The sequence below is a fragment of the Tenrec ecaudatus genome, chromosome 1, assembly GCF_050624435.1.
Source record: "Tenrec ecaudatus isolate mTenEca1 chromosome 1, mTenEca1.hap1, whole genome shotgun sequence".
NCBI lineage: Eukaryota > Metazoa > Chordata > Mammalia > Afrosoricida > Tenrecidae > Tenrec > Tenrec ecaudatus.
Genome location: NC_134530.1, coordinates 231,530,935 through 231,544,619, shown reverse-complemented (window position 1 = coordinate 231,544,619; position 13,685 = coordinate 231,530,935).

Below are 13,685 nucleotides of genomic sequence, written 5' to 3'. Positions count from 1 at the left end.
GATGAGAGTAAGCCATCCTCTGAGCCACCAGTTCCCCGTTGTATCTTTGGAAAATAGGTTTTACTAGTGATAGATAAAAGCTCTTCAATTTTGTGTACTACAAAGCCCCTGACCCAAACTTGGGGTGGAAACAAACCCATTTACGTCAAATGGGTTTCAGTTCATATGACTCCATGTATTACAAGAACGGTTCCATAGAGATTTCCTGGGAATACTCAGGTAATATTCCATTGTCTAGTGAGAACAGTTTATTACTAGTCTGATAGAGTTTTAACCCTCATAGCACAACATACTCTGTTGTGTGTACAAGTCCATGACATTGACAATGATTATACTCTTCAAGCTGTACAAGAATTCTCTTCCTCCTGGCTGTAATGTTAACTGATGCCAAGCCCCAGGCCTTTCTCCCGTGGTGCCACTGGAGGTTCCAGCCAGCCTTCCCGTTGGCAGAGTGTCGCCCATGTGTGCCACTTACTAACCTCAGACTGAAGAAAAGGCACTGTTAAACACACCCAAAACAAACAACCATATTGTGAATGAAGTGGGTCAGAGCAAGACCCAAAACCCATCTGTAGACAATGGGACTCCTCACAGAAGGGTCACAAGGAAGGGATGAGTCAACCAGAGTGCAGTATAGCACCGATGAAACACAATATTCGTCTAGTTCCTTGAGGCTTCCTCACCCCGCACTATCATGACCCCAGTCCTGCATTTCACTGTGGGCTGGACCAGAGCCATGCGCACAGATAGAGTTAAGAGCTCACAACACCAATACAGAAACGGAACGGGAGTAGCAATACCAGGAGGGTAGGGGGAAGGTAGGGAGAAGAGGAAACCAATTGCAATGATTGACACATAACCACCACCACCCACACACACCCAGGGGGATGAACAAACCATGGGGGATGGAAGACAGTGGTCGGTGTAAGATGAAAATAATATATAGAGGGGACACAAGGGGGTGAGGAAGGGAAAAAAAGGAGCTGATGCCAAGGACTCAATAGTAAATGTTTAGAAAATAATGATGGCAACATGTAAAAATATGCTTGATAGATTTGATGTATGGATTGTTCTAAGAGTTGTAAAAGCCCCCAATAAAATGATCATTTAATTTTAAAAAAAACACAGCTCGGGGTATGAAAATAGCGAGCAAATGGATTAAATATCTTGGTTCATTAACTCGGAGATGAAAATTCTTATCTAATTTTACATTTGGGATAATGAACTTCATTCTTGGCATTCACTGTTAAAAACTATTTGAGATCGGGAGAAACTTTATTTCAACCTTAGACTAATGAATGGGTGGGGGGAGATACAAGAAAGAGATAAATATTAATTGTAGTGTGATAATGCTCCTTGACTCCAGAAACATTAAAAACGGATTACGAGCTGATTGAACCTGGTAAGACAGCTCCTTTCGCTCCGTTCTTGTGCCTGCAATACAGCGTGGTGGCTCAGAACAGCCTTGGCCACACTGCCCAGCTTCAGATCCCTTTGAATAGTGACGGTCCTGGATAAATCATCTGAGCCACTTTCCTTGTTTCTGAACTAAGCTTATCAGTGCTACGAAGATTCATTGAATCAACACAGAATCCATATATAAAGCACTTGGGAAAGTGTTTGCTGCTATTATTACTGTTCTTTCTAGGCTGATTTTCCACCAATTCTTAGTCTTACCATTTTGTTTATTCTAATGAAGTGTACCTTTTCTTTGCCTGTGGCACTGTCAGTAAATGTTGGACTGCTAACCACAAGGTGGGTGGTTCGCAGATGACGCCCTCGGAGATCCTACCTGGGGTTGCTGTGAGTGTCCAGGCTGGACACCAGCAGCTCCTCGGGAGAAGGACTGGGCTTTCTATTCCTATAGACAGTGACTCAGAAACCTACCAGGGGTCGGGTTCTGAGTCAGCATTGACTCCATGGCAGTGAGTTTGGTTTTTGAAACACATGTAAGATATCTTCCCTCATATTGGGGCGTAGAATAGGATAATGTTGAACGAAACAAGATGGAATTGCTTGCCAATATAGTGCTGTAAATTCTACTTAAGATATTAAAAGAAAAGCATACCAGGAAAATAAAATAAAATACTTACGCTGTTGATCACCTGCATGGTGATAATGGTTGACTACTTAGAAATTAAAGTATTGCTGTATTCCAGCTTAGGAACCAGCGAACCTCTAGGTCAGCAGTTCAAAACCACCAGCAACTCCAAGGGAGAAGGAAGAGGTTTCCTATTTCCATCACGAGTTAGTCTTGGAAACTCAGGGGCACTTGTGTCGTGTCCTATAGGGCCACTATGAGTTGACTCGATGGCAATGAGTTTGGTTTGGTTTGGGTATTCCACTTTAAAACTAGAGATCTAATGCCCCTACTAGCCCAATCCTACCAAGATGGCAGATAATTTGCCACCAAAGACAGTAAACCACTTTCCACATTAAGATGCGATCCAGGACCAAACCAACCCAACAAGACCCACAGACTAGGCTTCCAGAGATGTCCGTTTAAATTCTGCTTATAAGACAGATTTGCCCTGGGTCCTTAGGTCACTGATCTTTCTCACCACTACCTGCCCACATCCCTGCTACTTGGAATGTAGAGCATAGGTGTGCAGCGCTGCCCACTATTGCTCATCATGGTGACCGTGTTGAATTACCCAGTCAGCCACCAGCCGCGTGGAGCTGTGAGTAGCTGAAATGTGGCTACTGCTGGTGAGGAACTGTTCCTTCTAATTTACTGAAAAAGAGATTTGTTGTTACTGCCTATTGAATTGGGTGTGATGGATTGAGTAGTAAAGAAATCACTAGCATCAATGATTCCAACTCCTGGTCATCCCTGTAGAAGAGGGAAGAACACCTGCTCCCTGGGGTTTGGGAGGCTGTCCTCTGCAGACAGACAGCCTGACACAATTGAGGGGTTTGAGCCTTTTGGAGAGCAGACACACCACACTCTCAGGGCTCCTACCATGGAGCAGTTTGATTTTGAAATGTGACTAGGATTTAAGCCAAACAAGTCATGTTTTTATCAAATGACACGCCAAAGCCTGGAATCCTTGATTTCCTGTTTGAATGAAGAATGCCAAATGTGATAAAGCTATCATTAGATCTTAATTTACAAAACGTGTCTCTGTTTTTTCCTTCATCCTGCTTGCTTGCTATGCGCTCCAAGTGCTATTCTCTCCACGTATTTGTTGTGCAAGAAATACTTGTTCTCTTTGTTATTTTGATCTGGCTAAAGATTGAGATGTGGTGAAATGGGTTCAGGGAACTAACTCCTTTACAGACCTTGCCTGTGCCCCACCTCTGCCATGTGTTTGCTGGGGGTCACTGTGGGCAAGGTCTGTAAATCGCAAATCAATTGGAACAATCAGAAACAGCACCAAAGACCCAAAATGCCAGAGTGGTGTAAAAAAAAATGTGTGAATAAAAGAGATTCTCTACTTTACCTTTCTGTGATTTTTCTTGGAGATTTTATTTGTGGGTTTGGATGACACTTATTTGTGCCTGTAAAGCAAACGTGTTTAAAATAGAGGATTAGGACCAAGTAGCGCTAAACAAGACTCTGGGCGGATGTGCCCGTGTCAGCATCCCGTTCTCCTGTCTCTGAGACCGTGGGCTGTGCCCATAGGCTGCGTTGCCAGTTCCTCTCCGTCCTCTCACCCGTCAGTAAGACCTAGGGAGATGAGCGAGAGGATGATGAATTTTTCACAGTGTCCCCCGCCTTGCCTTTCCCTTCCCCATTCCCCCCACCAGCAGGCAGACACCCTCCCAGGTGGAGGGGCAGCTTTGAAGTGACCCCTTGACAGGAGGCCTCAGGAGGCCTGGGGAAGGAAGCGGGCAGCAAGCGGGGAGAAGGGCTTTCCTGGAGTGGGTCAAGGCCAGAAAACTGACCGGGGAGCCCTGAGGTGACGGTTCATCTCTCCTGATGGAGACAGACCTCTGTCTTTAGCGAGTGGGAAGAAGGCTGTGACAGAGCCCAAACGAGACCCATGTCTGGCGTCCTAACCGGCGTCCCTTGCATGAGGCAGGGATCTGCGGCTGTCATTGCACCGGTGTCTCCTTGTGCCCCGTGGAATGTATGTGTTCCTTCATGGAGAGCCTGTGGCAGACGGGAAGGATGTTTAGCTCCCACTTGGAGGCCAGAGGGATAGAAGAGCATTTAGACAGAAGGCCAGGCCTTCTGAGTATGACATACGGACACCACCTGGAGGGGGACGAGCTGGCCCTCAAAAATAATGAAAGATGGACTCGTTGCAGAAGCTCCTGTGGCGTTGGGCCCAACTGCTACACACCAACCCCTCCAGGTCATGTTTAAAGTGCCAGGGCATCAGGGAGAAATAACATTGTGAGATCGCTTAAACAACACCACCTCTAGCTATTAGCCATTACAGCGTCCCCTGGGAGGCTCAGAAGCATGCTGTGTTGGTCTTGGGCTAGGACTCTCTCCCCTCTCTCAGGCAGTGAGTGCATCTGGGATCTCTCAGAGGACCAGCGGCAGTCTGTCCTAAACACTGTCCCCCGCTTCACCCCCTTGCCCTCTCCCCGTCCTGCCAGAAGCTGATGGAAAGCACTTTTCCTTCATCCTGAGCCCCGCAGGTAACTCAGCTGACTGTCCTCCTGGGGCGCTAGCTCAGTCAGCAACATCTGTCTCTGAGCTTGCGGAAGGCACATTCCTAAGCTGGAGCTTGGCCAGCACAGCCAGCAGGAACCACCTTGGGTTCCCTCGCCAAACGCTTAGGGAGCATCTATGGGTGCCAGGTACTGGTATCCAATGGCGGCCACCCAGTCCCCTGCTGCTCAGATCACGGCAGGGCAGCAAGGAGCACCCACTTTGACCTTGACTCCACTGGGGAGCCTGAGCTGCTCCCGGTGGCTGGAGAGAAACAAGTGGATTTGAACTCGCTGTGTGGCCCTTCACAAAAGCTCACTGGGCCTGGGTGTCTCCTCCTGCTGCATGGAACCATCTTCACACATTTTACTTTGTGACACCCCTTCCGAAGCCCCTCTCGACAGTTTTTAACCCCCCAGTTCCACGTTTCTGTGTTGGAGGGAGCTGGCAAATTTTCTAAAACCTGGAGAAATTGCTATGGTCAGAATGCTGTCTGACCACTAGGTGTCGGAAAACCCATCTGTCCCTCCCGACCCAGTGACAACACCTTCACCCTGGTTCTCTCTGACCAGACGTGGTAACTTATGTCCTTCTGTGACCCAGCCTTGGGAATGGAGGCTAGCTAGCCTGGCCTCGGGGCTGGTGTCCCTGTGGACAGATGGTGGCTGATGGGACCATGTCTAGTTAATGGGAATAAGCAACAGCCACCGTTTCCTGTCCTACAGCAGCCCCAGTACTCGTCTGACGCCTCTGAGCCTGGACTTGGTAGTTTTATCCGGACAATGGAGAGAAGAACTTCCCTCTTGAAGAGCTGGGGGTAAAAATGTGATCACATGCACACGAGCTAGCGTGGACGTTGGGCGCCACCCTCCACTTGGGTCTAAGGACCAACTGAACCCAGTGGCCCAGAGAACAACGGAAACGTCAGCCTGCTCCAACAGGTGATGTTTCGGAGGAGCTCAGACTTAAAGAAAGATGATGTTTCGTGTCATCTGAGGACCCAGAAGGGACTACAAGCTCTTAGCCCCAAACCAGACCAAACCTATGCCTCAGAGTCTAGTCCGCCTCGCGGAGTTTCGGCTCCTCTCTTGGGAAGTGGATGTTTCCATCTCACAGACTCCCCGGGAGCACAGCCTTTAGCTCTGGAGGTAGAAGAAATGGGAGATGTGGCCAGCCCACTGTGCCAACAGAAGCTTCTCGAGTCTGCTTTCTGGATCTTCTGTAGTGAATTGCTAAACCAAGGGGCTTAGACTCAAAGTTAGTTCCTGCCAGGAAACGCGTTGGGCATGAGTTCTGTGGCGGAGTCAAGGAAGACTTCGACACTGATGGTCAGAGCAAGTTCCCCACGGACCACGCATGCGGAGGCTGCCACCCTCCCCAAACACAGACCCCAAAGCAAGGAGGTGTAAAAGCTGCTGTAAGAAATTTAAGTTGGGGTTAAGGAGGGATTCCCAAACTGGGAATAATGAAATCCCACAGGGAGGCTGCATTCTCATCGTGGGAAGGCTTTGGAAGGGCCCTATGACCGGTCTATGGTCAAGTGGACAAGGATGGATGAGTGGTTGAAGCCGTCTGGAGGCAGAGGGATGGCCTATATGACCTCCTGACCCCATTCTGTCCACTTGATCTCACACTGGAGATACCCATCTGAGAGCTCTGCCTGTGAGAGGCGTGTGTGTGTGTGTGTGTGTGTGTGTTGGAAGTGGGGGGGGGCGGTATGGCCCTGCCTGCCCCCACCAAACACATGCCCTCCAAGCAGAGTGCAGATGGAGATATAAATAGCCTTACAGGACTATTTCTGTCCTTAGAGCAAATGCCTGCAGCCACTGCCTAGAAGGGGGATGTGGGCTCTGGGGAAGGATGCCGAGGGAAGGCGGTGGAGGGCCGGTGGAGGGCGGGCGGACAGTTGCAAAGAGGGATGGTGAGGAGGCTGTGTTTTATCTCACCTCCCAAGTGTGCGTGTCTGTGTTTACATGAGGTATGTGTCTCGGCAGGAAGAGGAGCTGGCCTACTTTGGAGGGAGCGAGGCAGCTGTCCTTAGAAAAGTTCCCTCCTTCCTGCTCCTGTTCAGCCTCATTCGGTGGTGCTGGACCATTGCTCTCACTCCCCGTTTCCTTGCTGCTGGTCTCCGGCCCCTCTGAGGAGGCCCCGATTCCTAATTCCCTCTTCTGCTCAAACACGCTTGTTCCCACCGAGTTCTCCACAGCTCAGAGCCCCGCCTAGCCATCCCGCCTCACTTCTCCCAGCCCTCTGAGCTGCAACGTGAGCTTCCTGGTCATTTCATGAGCTCAGTTTGCCTTTTTTTGCCTTTGCTTCTATTTTTCCTGCCCCTGAATACACTCTCCTCTACCACGCTCCATTGAAAATTCCATCCTCCCATAGCCCTGAGACCCACAGGCAGGTGTACCTCTGGGCCAGAATTCGAGCTTGTGTGAAGCAGACTGCCTGCCTGGCCTTTCAGGGACACGTGCATGTAGGCAAATGGTGGCTAATATTACCATGTCCTGTTGATGGGAACAGAGAGATCCCACCCCGTCCCCAGCCCCGCCTGTAGGCTCCCGCCATTGTTCTCTGGCCTCCATCTCCGGCTCACAGCCCTGCACGGATCAGTCCTGCCTGATCTGCCTGTTGACCATCTACATTTGTCTCAGAGACCAGGGAGGGTAGAGTGCGTTTTCTCTTCACGCCAGGCTTCCAGCAGTGTAAAGGCTGAGCGAATGTAGCTCGCTGGGATCACAGCCACCCACCTGGGACAAGGATGCAGGCCCGAGGCACGGGGCTGGAGGGGGTGGACTGGACACCAGAGCTCAAAAGAAAGTGAAAGAGAAGAAGGCCCGTGCTTGCCTCTGGCCACCCTCCCTCTCTCCGGCAGTAGCTTCCTCCGGGTCAGAAGAGTCTCTCCAGCCAGATGTTCCCTGTCCATGCCGCCGCCTTGCTTTCCTCCCCGCCTGCAGAGTCCCTGCTCTCAGGAAACTTCTGGAAGCCCCCCCATGTCGGCGCAGTCGTCAGTGTGTATTTGTTCATGGCGGCAACAACTCGTGCAGGTGAGGCTGGAGGACACTTCGTGATGATTTTCATGCTGGGGGGTAAGTGAACAGAATAATAATACAATAAAATCATAACAAAAATATCAACACTCGAAGCTATTTTTTTCTGGATCTATCCACCGCTACATCTGTGCACTCTGAGGCGATGTTTCATCCCTCTGGCCCCTTCCTGTAAAGAAGTCTGTGCTCCACGATGTGCTACACCAGGTCACCACAGAGGTTTGGGTATCCGCAAGGGACTCAAACGTTCTTTGAGTTTGGGGGAAAAAGAAGTCAGAAGAGGTACGATCAGCATTACAGGGTGGAGGCATAAGGTTTCCAGGAGAATTCTCATAGGAGAGCCCTCTCTAGCCTCCAAGAACGGGGAAGTGCCTTGTCCCGCTGGGGAAACGAGAGTCCGCAGCTCAAGTTTCCTGGCCTTTCCCCGACACTGCAGTCCAACATTTCTCCAAAACGCTTCATAACGACCCCCCAGTGACTAGCCGGTGTCCTCCAAGCACAACTAGAGATTACCCTTAAAGGAAACCAAGTGTGACCAAGGGGAGAGGGTTGTCACGGGGGCCACTGAGTCGATGGCAATGGTGGTAGAGTAATTTGGAAAAGGATATCAGTCATGACTGTACGGGCAGAAGGGTTTAATCAGTGACACTGAATTATACAAGTAGAAGTTGTGGCATTGGAATAAACTAAATCAACAAAATCATTAGCTAGGAGCACAGCAGGGGATATTTGGGGAGAAACGGGGGACTAACATCAATGAGTAAGAGAAGAAGACAATGTTCTGAACTGGATTGCCCAACTCTTCTTACGATGACTGAATGATTCACTTGTGTGATTTGTGAAGTATACGCCAGTACAACTATTTTTTTAAAAAAGATTACCCTTTAGGAATCTCACACGAAAGAAGTAATTAAATAAAATTAGCAGTCCCTGTCAACTTGTGGGCTGACCTCTTTGCTTGGCCTGCAGATCTCCCCGGAAGCCCCTCCTGTGGTTTCCCCTGGTTCCGGAAGCAAGTGTATCACTGAGAGAGCTGTCTGCCGCTGTCTGCTGATGGCTTTATTTGGAATAGACCTGTGCTGTGTGACCTGGAACCCCAGCCCAGCACGCTTTGACTTACCCTCCTCTATAAAGCTGCCTGGCACCCCTGCAGGAAGTGGAGGAGCCGCAGAAAACGCCAAGGAAGAGGAAGACAAGAGAGGAAGCCAGAGTCTCCTTCCATTTCTGCTTGATCCAGCCCACCTGCCTCCACAGCTGCTGCAGGTGAGACCCCTAACGTGCAGCTCTGCTTTCACTCCAATCAGAAAAGAAACGCTGCTGCCCTAGTCCCCTCCGACCCCCTCCCCGCCCCCCGCGACCCCTGGCATGTCAGAGCAGCACTGTGTCTCTTAGGGAATTCCACGGCCAGAGTTAGGTTTGGGAAGTCGAGCTTTTCGGAGGCACCTCTGGGCAGACCCCAACCCCCTGAGCCGCAGCCAGTGCTTTAGCCATGTGCACGGCCGGGCCTCCACCCTAACGCTGTCGGAGGGGGCGTGTTGGACGGTGTTCGCCCCTCCCGCTCCATCCCTGACTGCTTGCAGCTACGGCTTTGGACCACAAGACGGCCTTCTGGGGACGGGACCTCAAGGAGGTAACCTCGGGGCCACGTGTTCAGCCTTACCGATGGTACAAGTCGGTCCCTGAGCTGACCTTGGGTCCGGGAACCGTAGTAGAAAATTAATCTTTGTGCTTTGCTTTGGGCCACTTCCCAACACGTGATCTTGCCACGCCTACAATGCCCCGCGGAGAAGTGGAGGGTTAAGTCCATAAGACAAGAATTCTTTGTCACATTCCAAATGAGGTTTGTTGTGCGCTGCAGAGTCAATTTGACTCCTGACGCCCTTCTGGCCCCTCGCGTTTCCTAGATTGTGATCGGGATGGAGGCAGACTGCCCCACCCCATGCCAGATATCCAGGTTCAGTTCCAGTCAACGTCCCTCATGCTCAGTCCCCACTCGGTTAGCGGCGGAAGCATTGGATGCTGATATGCTGAGCAGTTTCCAGGCTGAGCCTCCAGACTGAGGCAGTTGAGGAAGAAAGATTTGGAATCTACCTCCAAAAACGAGCTGATGGAAACCTTGTGGATCCCAGACAACTATGTAATCCTCCACCCACTGATCCTGGATCCGGAGCAGCACTGGACTGAGTGTCACTACATTGTGTGTAAGCCTAACAATAATGACAGCGAGCCTTAAGGCAGCCACAAGAACTGATCATGCGCACGCAAACTGTTGCCAGCCCAGTCCCGGGGCATTTCAGCTCAGTAGCAGGTGGCACTACGTACAGGCGCAGAGAGCCCGCTCTCCCGCCCAGCCCCTCTGGACGCCCGGATGCTTCTTCTGCAGCACCGCGAGCCCTACACCAGCCACAGAGTTTGCACCTGCGGCCTCGAGGAGGAACCAGGCCTAGGCTTGGCTCCTTTATGACCCAGGGGGAGCTTTATCACCGCTGTCTCTGAGCTTTCAGTCCTCCACCTGCCCTGTGCCGCGGGCCCTAATGACAAAGCTCTTAGAGATTCCTGAACGGCCTGTTACTGCATAGCAACACAAAGGGTGTCGTGTCACGTGGTACAAGAGCACAGGCAAATAATGTAAACTAGAAATCATAAGGGCACTTAGTCCAGAAGCACATTGATTTTAACCACAAAAGCTCCTTGGAACAGAGCTGAGCATTGGAAAAGCTTGGGCAATTAACAACCCCTGTGGGAGGGAGCCCATGCCAGGCTATTGCCGAGGGCTCATTGGTCCTTATTGGCAGGCTCAGGTGAGATTTCCCTGCTGCATGCAGCCCAGCCTCTGCTGGGTTCTGGGAAGAAACTACCTGTATTTCCACACCCCTTTACATAGGAAGGAAAGAATTGGACTTGGCACATTTCAGTTGTGTTTTTCTTCTCTGTCCGAAGAAGGTTGGTTTCACCCTTTGATTTTTAGTCTGTAAACACTGCATGGCACGGAGGGCATCTGAATCCACCTCTGACTAGCCTTCCCTACCTCTAGTCAGCAATGTTACCTTCTGAAAGTAACATGTTAAAAGCTCAACAAAAGCTAAAAGAGCAAAACCATAAAAACATACTAAGCAAGAAGATAAAAACAAAAAAAGCAATGGGAAAACATGACAAGAAAATCCACAAGGAAAATGAAATCCGCACAATTACAATAAACATAGAAACCCATAACACCATAAAAATAGCAAAAAAAAGTCAACAAAATTATACCAATAAAATCATCCCTATCAATGTAAATGGATTAAACTCAGTAGTTAAGAGACTGAGACTAGTAGAATGGATATAAGAAAACACAACCTATCAATGTGCTGCTTATGTTAGGTTTGAGCCCCTGGCCAGGAAGGGGTGGGACACCTAGGTGGGTGTCACACCTGGATTGGCCCATCGAAGCCAGATGAATTCAATTCAGCCATGGGGTCAACCAGGGTTGTCAAGCACGCCTCCCCTAGGAGGAACTGAAAAGGCCAGAGGTTTTGCCCTGGCTGTCTCTCTTTCCCAGAGGCTGTTACACAACATAGCACAGCTGGACTGTGGCCCGGAGTGGCCAGGCTGCAGTCCCCCAACTGTGCCACAGACTCTGTCTGGCTTGTGTTCCATTTACTGTAGAACCTGAAACTGCTTCTAACTTTTATAAAACGCATTTGGATCACAAACCAGGCTTTGGCATGAACTCTTTCTTGTGTGAAGCCAAGGACCAAGGCATATATCTCCCCCGAGAGATCTAACACTTACAGGATACGCAGACAAAAACAGACTAAAAATCAAGGGTGAAAGAATGTATCAAATTAACACTAGTTAAAAAACACACAACAGAAGTAATAAATAATATTAATTTATGACATCACCAGAGATAAAGAAAGCTATTGATGATTATAACCTCAATTGAACAGGAAGGTATAACCATAATAAATATCTATGCACCCAGTAAACAAGTCTCAAAATTCATTAATCAAGCACACACAGTTAAGAGACAAATAGGCAATACTACAATAATATTAAGAGATTTCAATACACCTCTTGAGAAAAGACATGAACTGGAAAGAAAAAGCAACGAAGAACCAAATAACATACAAAAGAACCAAATAACATAAGTAATTAGCTTGTTCTCTTAGACATAGAGTACCTCACCTAACAACAACATAACATACATTCTTTTCCAGCACACAGGGAACATATTAAAGAATAGATCATAGGTTAGGCCACAAAGCAAGCATTAATAAATTTAAAAACATCAACTACTGGCGGCGATGGAGGGGGGAAGAGGAGCTGACACCAAGGACTCAATAGAAAGTATATGTCTAGAAAATAATGATGGCAACATATGTGCAAATGTGCTTGATACAACTGATGTATGGTTTGTTATAAGAGCTGTAAGAGTCCTCAATAAAATGGTAATAATAATAACTCATTGTGACTTTGTAAAAATTTTTTAAATAAAAAAAACAACTACTACAAACTACCTTTTCACATTATAAGGCTATAGGAATAAATAATAGGAAGATCAAACCAAATAAATCAATTACATGAAAATTGAACACTTGATTTATAAACCACTGAGTAATTGAAGCAATAAAGAGTGCAATTTAACAATTCCTCAAATCAAATAAGAACCAAAACGAAACATAAAAAACTTTTGGGACACAGCAAAAGCAGCTCTCAGAGGGCAATTCATAACAATAGATAAACATATTTGAAAGAAGAAAGTACCAAATCAGTCACTTAACCAACACCCACAACAATTAGAATAGGAAATGAAAAACAAAACAAAAATCCCTTAGCCACTGTAAGAAAAAAAATAACAATGATTAGAACAGAAAAAAGTTAATCAGAAAATCAATTGAAAAAAATCAACAACACAAGTGGGTTCTTTGATACTTGGCCAACTGACCTCCCTGTAAGACTTGACCTGAACTTGTTCTGGGTGTAAGTCTCTCTTACTGGCTCCATGACAGACATTTCTCCCTGACTTCTTGAATGTTGCTGGGGGTCTTTCCCTTCTTACACAATACTTGTATTTTTGTCTTTATACTATTATGTTTTCATCATTACCACCTTAGTGTGATTTTGTTTTTTATTGTTTTCTGTTGGGTCTCCTAACTGTGAAGCACAAGAGGAGTGGATGCAGAATAAGAATAACTGATACAAGGGGATGTGGGCAATACAAGGGTGGGGGGATGTTAGAGAGGGAAAGGGAATTTGGGAAGTAAATAATGAAGATGAAGGAGGGAGGGAGCACTATAACGGATTATGAGTGCATAATTATTTTTAAAGGTGAATTAACCATGGGGGTGGTGCTCTAAAACTGATGTGGAGGTGATTGTACAATTCTCCTTGATATGATTGAATGATTGAGTTATATGATATGTAAATTCATTGCCAATAAAACTGTTGGGGGAAGGAAATAAAATAATTTTTTAGGGAGGACTAAAGGGATTGGGACACTGCCTTCAGAAATGTAGAGACCTAGATGGAAGATATGGAGACACAATAGCTTCAAACTTTAGTGTTTTGTTTAATAAAGGTTTCCATGAATTTGTAGCAGTAATAAAAGAGAGAGAGAGGGAGAGAAGTGGGTTCTTTGAAAGGATTAATAAGATTGATAAGCTACTGGCAAATTTAACAAAGGAAAAGAAGCAATAAATATTATGAATAAGAAATGAAAGAGGTAACAACACAACAGAACCAACCAAGCAAACAAAGATGAGATAATATTGTGAAGGATTGTACTTCAACACACTTGAAAAATCTAGAATAAATGGACAAATTTCTAGAACCACATTAACTACCAAAATTAACACAGATTGACACAGAAAACTCATGTCAGATCTGTACCACAAGAAATTGATCAGGCCATTTAAAACTCCCTGCAATGGCCTTCCCTTTCTTGCTGTTGTTACACTCAGAGGGCTGGAGAAGACACATAAAGACCCGTGCCAGCACTGAGATGCTTGCACTGCCACTGGATCCACCAGACCTTCTATAAATAAATA